The 9,803-nt window shown below is 38.5% G+C and overlaps 2 long non-coding RNA genes across 2 annotated transcripts; both read right to left on the bottom strand.

The window, feature by feature from the left end:
• Positions 1–824: 824 nt before the first annotated feature.
• LOC145033934 (uncharacterized) lies at positions 825–2,210 on the bottom strand. Its single transcript, XR_013677784.1, has 2 exons — positions 1,937–2,210; positions 825–987 (listed from the first exon to the last, which is right to left on the bottom strand). It is a non-coding gene; the product is annotated as an uncharacterized LOC145033934 (long non-coding RNA).
• Positions 2,211–7,442: 5,232 nt separating this feature from the next.
• On the bottom strand, positions 7,443–8,828 carry LOC145033935 (uncharacterized). Its single transcript, XR_013677785.1, has 2 exons — positions 8,555–8,828; positions 7,443–7,605 (listed from the first exon to the last, which is right to left on the bottom strand). It is a non-coding gene; the product is annotated as an uncharacterized LOC145033935 (long non-coding RNA).
• Positions 8,829–9,803: the final 975 nt, after the last annotated feature.

Genomic DNA, 9,803 nt, shown 5'->3' on the forward strand with positions numbered 1-9,803 from the left:
ACGAATGCGAATACGAATACGAATACGAATAGGATTAGGAATATGAATGTGAATACTAAATAATGCCTTTGGATGACGCCAAGACTTCGAATATACCACTTGTGTACCCCTTGAGTGTCACCAGAGCTTCGAAATTAATTTGACAGTACGCCTCTGGACATCGACTGTCGACAGAGCTTCGAAATTACATCTAAGGTAACCTTTTGGAAATCACTAGAACTTCGAAAATATTGTTAATGTACGCTTTTGAGTGAATCCAAATATTCAAAAATACCTCTAAGTATAGCAGATAATCAACAGTTGAATGTAGGATAACTAAGATAACAAAATACTTAATTAATACTATAAGTAAGGTAGTTACTAGTACATCGAAATCTAAACTACTAATTAAGTATCAAAAGGACAGTTAAACACTTAGGAAAGTATAGGATTTTCCTGGAATTACGTAACAACTCATAAAAGAATTAAGTAACGAAATGATAACTAAACTGTTTTTACATAAGAAAATATGGGATTTTCTTGGTTAACAACTTTTTCAGAAATCAAAAAGGGATCTCATTCTTTTTCAAAACAAAACTGCTTATGAACTCACCAGCTTTATGCTGATTTTCAAACTGCTTGTATTCTCAGGTCAGCATTAGACAGGTACACCACCACCTTTTGGAGAAGACGGAGCGTTAGAAGACTCGTCCTTGTTTTTGTTCATATGATATATGTATATAACACTTGTATAACTTTTCTTTCAAACTGTCACACCCCCAAACCAGAACGGCGGAAACGTTCGGGGGCGGAGGACGTCATGTTCAATATCATAACAGTTCATAGAAAGGAAAGTACACACCACCATATATAATAAGTTGCTAAATGTTTACATAGTTGTATTCATTACATGTTAAAAATAAAGGTACATAAACTTCAATTAGAATGAAGTAATTAATGCCAGCGCGTTAATCCCAAAAGTTGAATCCCAACCTGCTTAGCGATTTCCTGAGAATACAAGTTATTTCAAAGAAAAAGTGTCAACAATTAAGTTGGTGAGTCCATAAGTTGTTTAGAAAAATTGGATGCCATTCCAAAATAGGTGTATGTTTTCCAGTAAACGTAGTGCTTCAACATGTAAAGAGTTGTGATTTGTGGTGTTGAAAATGAATGCATTAGTTCCAGAAAATCCCATATATGTTTATAAGTTGTAAATGATTGCACCGGAAAAATCCCTTCTTTTCCTATTTTGTTTGTATGCAGGAAACACTTTTATTTTTCCTCGCACATAATACCAGTCTCTAAGACCGAAAATTGTAAGAAACCACGTTTCTCGTAAATGTGTCATAGTTTTATATATAATAAAACTACGTGAAGATCGAACCGGTTGGATGAAGAATAGTTTTAATAACCACTCGTTCATCATAACTTAATATCATAATAATTGTATATCCGATGAGTTTTTATAACCATACTAAACATAATATGCCTGTAACGACGTTCTTCAGGCGTCGCATTGCTATGACAACTGTCACCCCAAAAGACGGACTGTAGCTAACAGTCAGGGTGCGGGATCATGACTTCCCGTATAGATCTATACACATTTGACACGTTCTCGTCGCGGGAGATTCTGGTTATAAACAGGCCTTACTGCAGTACTTTCTAATAAAGAAAAGTAAAGTTGGAAGATGTGCGCGCCTCATGGATTCTCAATTTAGTATATATTAACATGATAGTTTTGTATGCAAAGTTTAACCTTTCACACAATGATTTGATAAACCGAAATCATAAGTTTTTAGAATGTATAAAATGTTTTAACAACGAAGATCATTATACTCCTCGTATAAGTCTAATGCACGATAATAACCGTATGTTTACTTGTATTCCCCCCCCTAAAAGAGTTGTAAAAGTATTTAAAGATGTATTTAAAGTGTGTTAAAAAGGGGTATGAACTCACTTGACAACTTGAAGATAGCGAGATGGAAAAACGGTAGAGTTTCGTCTCGGGAAATGGATTTTTCCTCGGAAATCTCGGGATTTCTCGGGAGAAAATCGACCTTCAGATCTTGCACGAAGTGACCAGGGCTTCGTGGTAGTACGAGCACGGAAAATGAGGAAATACGCAAGAAAAATGAGAGAGAATGAGCCCCCTTTTCGGAAGCCTTCGCATGCCCTTTTATAGGGAGGCTGGTCAGCCTTGGTACGCGAGTCTGATGGGACGGGTTCCTGGGTTCGCGGGTCGGATGGGACGTGTCGCTGGCACGCGGGTCGGATGGGACGTGTCGCTGGCACGCGGGTCGGATGGGACGTGTCCCTGGGTTCGTGCACTTCGCATTTTCATTCTTACACCCTTCGCATCCCTTCGCATTTATCACCTTCGCATTTATCACCTTCGCATTTATCTCTTTAGAATTTCTACAATTTCATCATTTATGACTCCCATTTGCGAAGTTGAGTATTGATTTCCAAAAATGCGAAACTTCAGGGACAATATTTGAAATCTTATGTTTTCTTCCCCAATTCGCATTCTACTGTGAAATACTTCGCATCTTCATTCTTACACCCTTCGCATCCCTTCGCATTTATCACTTTCGCATTTATCACCTTCGCATTTATCACTTCGCATTTATCTCTTTAGAATTTCTACAATTTCATCATTTATGACTCCCATTTGCGAAGTTGAGTATTGATTTCCAAAAATGCGAAACTTCAGGGACAATATTTGAAATCTTCTGTTTTCTTCCCCAATTCGCATTCTACTGTGAAATACTTCGCATCTTCATTCTTACACCCTTCGCATCCCTTCGCATTTATCACTTTCGCATTTATCACCTTCGCATTTATCACCTTCGCATTTATCTCTTTAGAATTTCTACAATTTCATCATTTATGACTCCCATTTGCGAATATTAACCCAATTGACTTCAAATGATGTCCGACTTGAGCGTTCTTTTCATGTATGGTTACGGTTTGACGATATCTATGACTTTCATTTAGACACCTAAGGTCAAAAAGTGTTTTGTTGAAACTTTGCGTTTTTACGTAACTTCGTATTGCCGGTTTTTGTCGGGAAACTTAGAATGGTCATAACTTCTTCGTTATAACTCGGATTTTAGTGTTCTTTATATGTATGAAAACCTTGTTACAATATCTACCACTTAGTATACTTAATTATGGTTTTATAAAATTTTAAATTTTGACCTAATTTTTGCTGTTGTTACATTATCCCCTCGTTAGAGAGAATTTCGTCCCGAAATTCGCATTTTGACTGGGACTCCAATTTTTGCAGGCAGGCGTGAGTGCTTATGGTCCATTTGTTCCTCTTGTTCCTTTATGAATCTAGATCCTAATGTGTGTATTTCAGCGGACTTTCATTACTCCACCTATCACTTCGACCGATCGGGATCGTGCGGTTTTGGTTTTATTTACTTATGTTCTTCTAACTGTTAGCATATTCACTCGATGAATTAGGGCAGCTATGTTTTGAAATTCATGGTTGGATTCACTGCTAGTTTTTGAGCTTGGATTTGACTTGTTGTAAGCGTGGTATTTCTAAATGATATGTTGGGTGTTTTGTGGACTGTGAAATTAATACACCTTGTACCCTACAAGTAGTGCCTCCAGATCTTCAGAGCGATTATCATTGCTCCTGACTCAAGATCATGTGTTGTATAGTTAGCTCCCTGTGTCTTAAGTTGTTTTGAGGTATAGGTAGTGACCTTTCCTCTTGTATAAGAACAAAACCAATTCGTACTGATTATGAAGTCAAAACCTTGTGGTTGATTAGGTGACGTGAAGATCTAAACTAAAGTATGATTGCTCATGACCTAAGGAAAAATGGTAGGTACTTTTGTTCTATCTGACTTTCTTGTCCCAATCGACAGAAAGGATACGCATTGGGCTTCTAAGTTTACTCGCATGGCAGCATGATCACTCGTAGTCTTCTTAAGTAGTCTCCATCTTGAAGTTCATCTTAGAACTCATACCTGGTTCATCAATTTCAGTTTTGCGTATACGAGTCGTATATAATTAAGATTGAAAAGGTAGTCGAATAAATGATTCTTCTTTAAGCTCACATCCCAACGAGGAAAAGAAGTTAGAGTGGAATCATCAATTCTAAACCTGTAGAACCTTGATTATATACTACCCTTATGTATACATTCTTCAACAATAGATCAACCGTATGGGTCTTTGGATTGAACTTGACGTGTTGTACGAGTGGTACTTCGGGGCGGTTTGTTGAATTTTTCTTCGGAAAGGATGAGAAACAATAACTAAGAGGTACTCCTGGAAAAGTGATCTAGAAGATAGGGACGTACGTGTGAAGTTGTTTTCGCGTCGATCAAATGGAATCTGATTGTATGATAATGTCGGAATCATACAAAAACTTTATAGACATTAGAATTAAACATAAGACGTTTACAGACAAAACACAACCGTGCAACCACGAACAGAGTTACAGTACTTTAGGTTTACCACTAGACTATTGCTGCGAATAAGATATACTACAAAAGACAAGTATACGCAGCACGAGAATTCATTTACTGACAGGATCTCGCAAAAGGTAAGACTCTAGTTGCACTAGTCCTAGATAGTTTATACGTCTGTTACAACGAAACACCTTAATTATATTAACGTGGTTCTTGAGCAGGCTCTCCTGCAGCTGTGATTCTGAGAATCTTCCCGTCTGCGCCAGAGTTCTGCGTTATCGGGCAATCCTTCTGGAGGTGTCCAATTTCACCGCATTGGTGACATATATGGACAGTACCCATATTGGTGGTGGAAGTGAAACGTCGGGTAGGAGTTATGGGAACGTAGGTTCTTTCCTTTTTCGAGCAATCTCTTTTATAGTGCCCATACTCACCACAGTGATGGCAAGTCGGATTTCCATCGGCGTTGGGCGGGTTGTTGATCGGTTTTGATAGACTCTTGCGGTAACGTTTGGTGTGCCTCTTTTTGTTGCAGTTTGAGCACTGCTTCCCCCGACAAGGTCCAAAGTGGTGATAATTACATTTGATGCAATTTGGGAGGTTTCCAGCATATTTTCGGGCTGGGTTAGGGACAACTGGTGTTTCTGAAGGGACGGTAGTAGGAGGTATAGATACCGTAGTTGTGGAGGTCGTTACTCGTGGTTGTTTCTTGTTCGTCCCTTTACGCGATTTGTCCTTCATCCTATCCCAAAACTTTCGTTTGTTTCTCTTTGTCTTGGAAATTGGGGTGTCATGGTAGCTTGTCGTTCGCTGTGGTACTTGATTGTTACTTGGATTGGAACTGTTGTTACTAATCCCGCTACCATTCGCATTGTTAGCATGAAGGTGGGTCAGAAAAGCTGACACAGCAGCCGAGACTGCAGCTTGAACGGTAGTTGCATCGATCTGGAGGGTTGGTGCTTGGTTGATGGGTTGTTCGTTTTTCTTTGGCGACATGATTCTGTAACATAAAAGGGTAAAGATTTGTAAGCGATTCTGGTTGACCCTGATGTACTTAGATTGTTCATGTTAAGAGTACCACGATGTTCTCAAAAGTTTGACCTACATCTCTATGATGCAGTCCTAGTACAGAATGAGAGTATGTTCGCGAAGGTTTGACCTACATCCCTATGATGCAGTCCTAGTAATGAATAGAGGTAAGTTCGTAGAATGTTCTCAAGACGTTTGTTGTACAAGTTGAGGTATCGTGGGTTGGTGAATAACGAGATCCAACCACTGAAAGAGACTTGGAAGTGTCTCTTGAAATAAATTACCTTAGTCCAATGACTTGACTAAAGTATGATTCAGATAGACTCCAATGAAAGTAAGATAAAAGTACTTGTATGAGGAATGATGCCAAAAGTTAGCCGGCTGTCAATATTTTTGATATTCACGATGTTAAAGATTCGGGAAAATGACCTTGTAAAGGTCTTACATCATATCCATAGAAGATAGTTCCTGACAGCATAAAGACCTAGCTAAAGTACTTACGGAACAAGATAATTTCATAGAAAATGCCACATCGGGCATAAACAGAAGAACACGATTTCTTTTTATAAGGGAAATAAAGTAAAGCGTCCACTACGGCGACGGTCATCCCTCTGGTGAACTCTTAGTTCAACCAATTGACGTTCCATGTCAAGTAGGTGTCTTTCGCACACCATCTGGCGTACTTGGAGCTCTTAGCCTTCGGCTCGTGATCCAGCTAGTGTTTGCAACAGGATTTCATGGTTTCTCTCTGATCTCTCGTGGGCATCTTCTAGATGAATGGTGTGGAGGGTATGCATCCTCGCATCGGTGACAACTTCGGCAATCTGATGTTGGGCTGACCTGCCTTGAATCTCATTTTGGGCCACTCTGCGGACCAAGATTGGCAAGACTATATCTGCTAAGTCCTCATTGCTCAAGTCGTAAAAACTTCGGTCGCCATTAAATAGCATAGGCTGATCTTGTCCTTGGCTCTATGGTTCCAAGCATTCCACCGAATCAGGCGTCGGGCCATGAAGAGTCGGACGAGGGTTAGGAATTGGAAAGGGAGCTGCTCGGGGTAGGTTCTCAAACTCTAGTTCGGATTTAGCATCGTAAGAAAAGCCTTCATCACGGTGGTCATCCCATAGGATGATCGTTCTATGGTTCTTCTCCAAACCAACCAGCTATAACTTCATTCGAAAGATACTGGTTGTCAAGGGGATGGAGTCCAACTGTGATTTCTATGCGAGAATTTAGGGTAAGTGGAAAATTATTAGACAAACTATCTAGATAATTATGTAGAAAACCTTCATCAGTTACATCGCTATTTGTGAAGTGCATACCAGCTATGTGTAATCTAAATATGATAGACCTTCGAATAAGTAACCTTAATTCCAAATTCACACAGAATAGGGGTAAGGCAAAATTATCATAGATTCTAAGTCTATAACATCCTAATTACATGCAGCCTTAGTGTATCCACTTAGCAACTATCAATTTAGTAATGAAGATCCCGTTTTAATTCTCAAGTATAAAGTAATCATAGTAACACCAAAATACACCTATAGTATTTTTAAATTTATTGTTAGGTTCTATTGTTCTCTTTGTGGTAGGGTTGGTAAGGTTTTAGCATTGTTGCAACCACACACTTAAACTTAGGCACATGCTAGTCAACTCTCGGATAATATAGGCGATCAGGCTATATCTTCCCAGTTTTGACCATATGTCTCTAAGCCCACTTGTGTTGTCCAACAATCGTAATTCTTTTGTATTGTCCTAGTGACACTGATTTTAGTATGAATGCAGCACGTATACCTACTTAAATATTTTACTATTTAAAGTATAGACTCTTGGTCAGAGTATTTTTAATCCCTTATGTATTTATAGTTAGTATATCTTTTATGGGTTGATATACTTAATTCACTATAAACAATGCTCTGATACCAATCTGTCACACCCCCAAACCAGAACGGCGGAAACGTTCGGGGGCGGAGGACGTCATGTTCAATATCATAACAGTTCATAGAAAGGAAAGTACACACCACCATATATAATAAGTTGCTAAATGTTTACATAGTTGTATTCATTACATGTTAAAAATAAAGGTACATAAACTTCAATTAGAATGAAGTAATTAATGCCAGCGCGTTAATCCCAAAAGTTGAATCCCAACCTGCTTAGCGATTTCCTGAGAATACAAGTTATTTCAAAGAAAAAGTGTCAACAATTAAGTTGGTGAGTCCATAAGTTGTTTAGAAAAATTGGATGCCATTCCAAAATAGGTGTATGTTTTCCAGTAAACGTAGTGCTTCAACATGTAAAGAGTTGTGATTTGTGGTGTTGAAAATGAATGCATTAGTTCCAGAAAATCCCATATATGTTTATAAGTTGTAAATGATTGCACCGGAAAAATCCCTTCTTTTCCTATTTTGTTTGTATGCAGGAAACACTTTTATTTTTCCTCGCACATAATACCAGTCTCTAAGACCGAAAATTGTAAGAAACCACGTTTCTCGTAAATGTGTCATAGTTTTATATATAATAAAACTACGTGAAGATCGAACCGGTTGGATGAAGAATAGTTTTAATAACCACTCGTTCATCATAACTTAATATCATAATAATTGTATATCCGATGAGTTTTTATAACCATACTAAACATAATATGCCTGTAACGACGTTCTTCAGGCGTCGCATTGCTATGACAACTGTCACCCCAAAAGACGGACTGTAGCTAACAGTCAGGGTGCGGGATCATGACTTCCCGTATAGATCTATACACATTTGACACGTTCTCGTCGCGGGAGATTCTGGTTATAAACAGGCCTTACTGCAGTACTTTCTAATAAAGAAAAGTAAAGTTGGAAGATGTGCGCGCCTCATGGATTCTCAATTTAGTATATATTAACATGATAGTTTTGTATGCAAAGTTTAACCTTTCACACAATGATTTGATAAACCGAAATCATAAGTTTTTAGAATGTATAAAATGTTTTAACAACGAAGATCATTATACTCCTCGTATAAGTCTAATGCACGATAATAACCGTATGTTTACTTGTATTCCCCCCCCTAAAAGAGTTGTAAAAGTATTTAAAGATGTATTTAAAGTGTGTTAAAAAGGGGTATGAACTCACTTGACAACTTGAAGATAGCGAGATGGAAAAACGGTAGAGTTTCGTCTCGGGAAATGGATTTTTCCTCGGAAATCTCGGGATTTCTCGGGAGAAAATCGACCTTCAGATCTTGCACGAAGTGACCAGGGCTTCGTGGTAGTACGAGCACGGAAAATGAGGAAATACGCAAGAAAAATGAGAGAGAATGAGCCCCCTTTTCGGAAGCCTTCGCATGCCCTTTTATAGGGAGGCTGGTCAGCCTTGGTACGCGAGTCTGATGGGACGGGTTCCTGGGTTCGCGGGTCGGATGGGACGTGTCGCTGGCACGCGGGTCGGATGGGACGTGTCGCTGGCACGCGGGTCGGATGGGACGTGTCCCTGGGTTCGTGCACTTCGCATTTTCATTCTTACACCCTTCGCATCCCTTCGCATTTATCACCTTCGCATTTATCACCTTCGCATTTATCTCTTTAGAATTTCTACAATTTCATCATTTATGACTCCCATTTGCGAAGTTGAGTATTGATTTCCAAAAATGCGAAACTTCAGGGACAATATTTGAAATCTTATGTTTTCTTCCCCAATTCGCATTCTACTGTGAAATACTTCGCATCTTCATTCTTACACCCTTCGCATCCCTTCGCATTTATCACTTTCGCATTTATCACCTTCGCATTTATCACTTCGCATTTATCTCTTTAGAATTTCTACAATTTCATCATTTATGACTCCCATTTGCGAAGTTGAGTATTGATTTCCAAAAATGCGAAACTTCAGGGACAATATTTGAAATCTTCTGTTTTCTTCCCCAATTCGCATTCTACTGTGAAATACTTCGCATCTTCATTCTTACACCCTTCGCATCCCTTCGCATTTATCACTTTCGCATTTATCACCTTCGCATTTATCACCTTCGCATTTATCTCTTTAGAATTTCTACAATTTCATCATTTATGACTCCCATTTGCGAATATTAACCCAATTGACTTCAAATGATGTCCGACTTGAGCGTTCTTTTCATGTATGGTTACGGTTTGACGATATCTATGACTTTCATTTAGACACCTAAGGTCAAAAAGTGTTTTGTTGAAACTTTGCGTTTTTACGTAACTTCGTATTGCCGGTTTTTGTCGGGAAACTTAGAATGGTCATAACTTCTTCGTTATAACTCGGATTTTAGTGTTCTTTATATGTATGAAAACCTTGTTACAATATCTACCACTTAGTATACTTAATTATGGTTTTATAAAATTTTAAATTTTGACCTAAT

This window comes from Lactuca saligna, chromosome 3 (genome assembly GCF_052625555.1).
Source record: "Lactuca saligna cultivar CGN05327 chromosome 3, ASM5262555v1, whole genome shotgun sequence".
Lineage (NCBI taxonomy): Eukaryota > Viridiplantae > Streptophyta > Magnoliopsida > Asterales > Asteraceae > Lactuca > Lactuca saligna.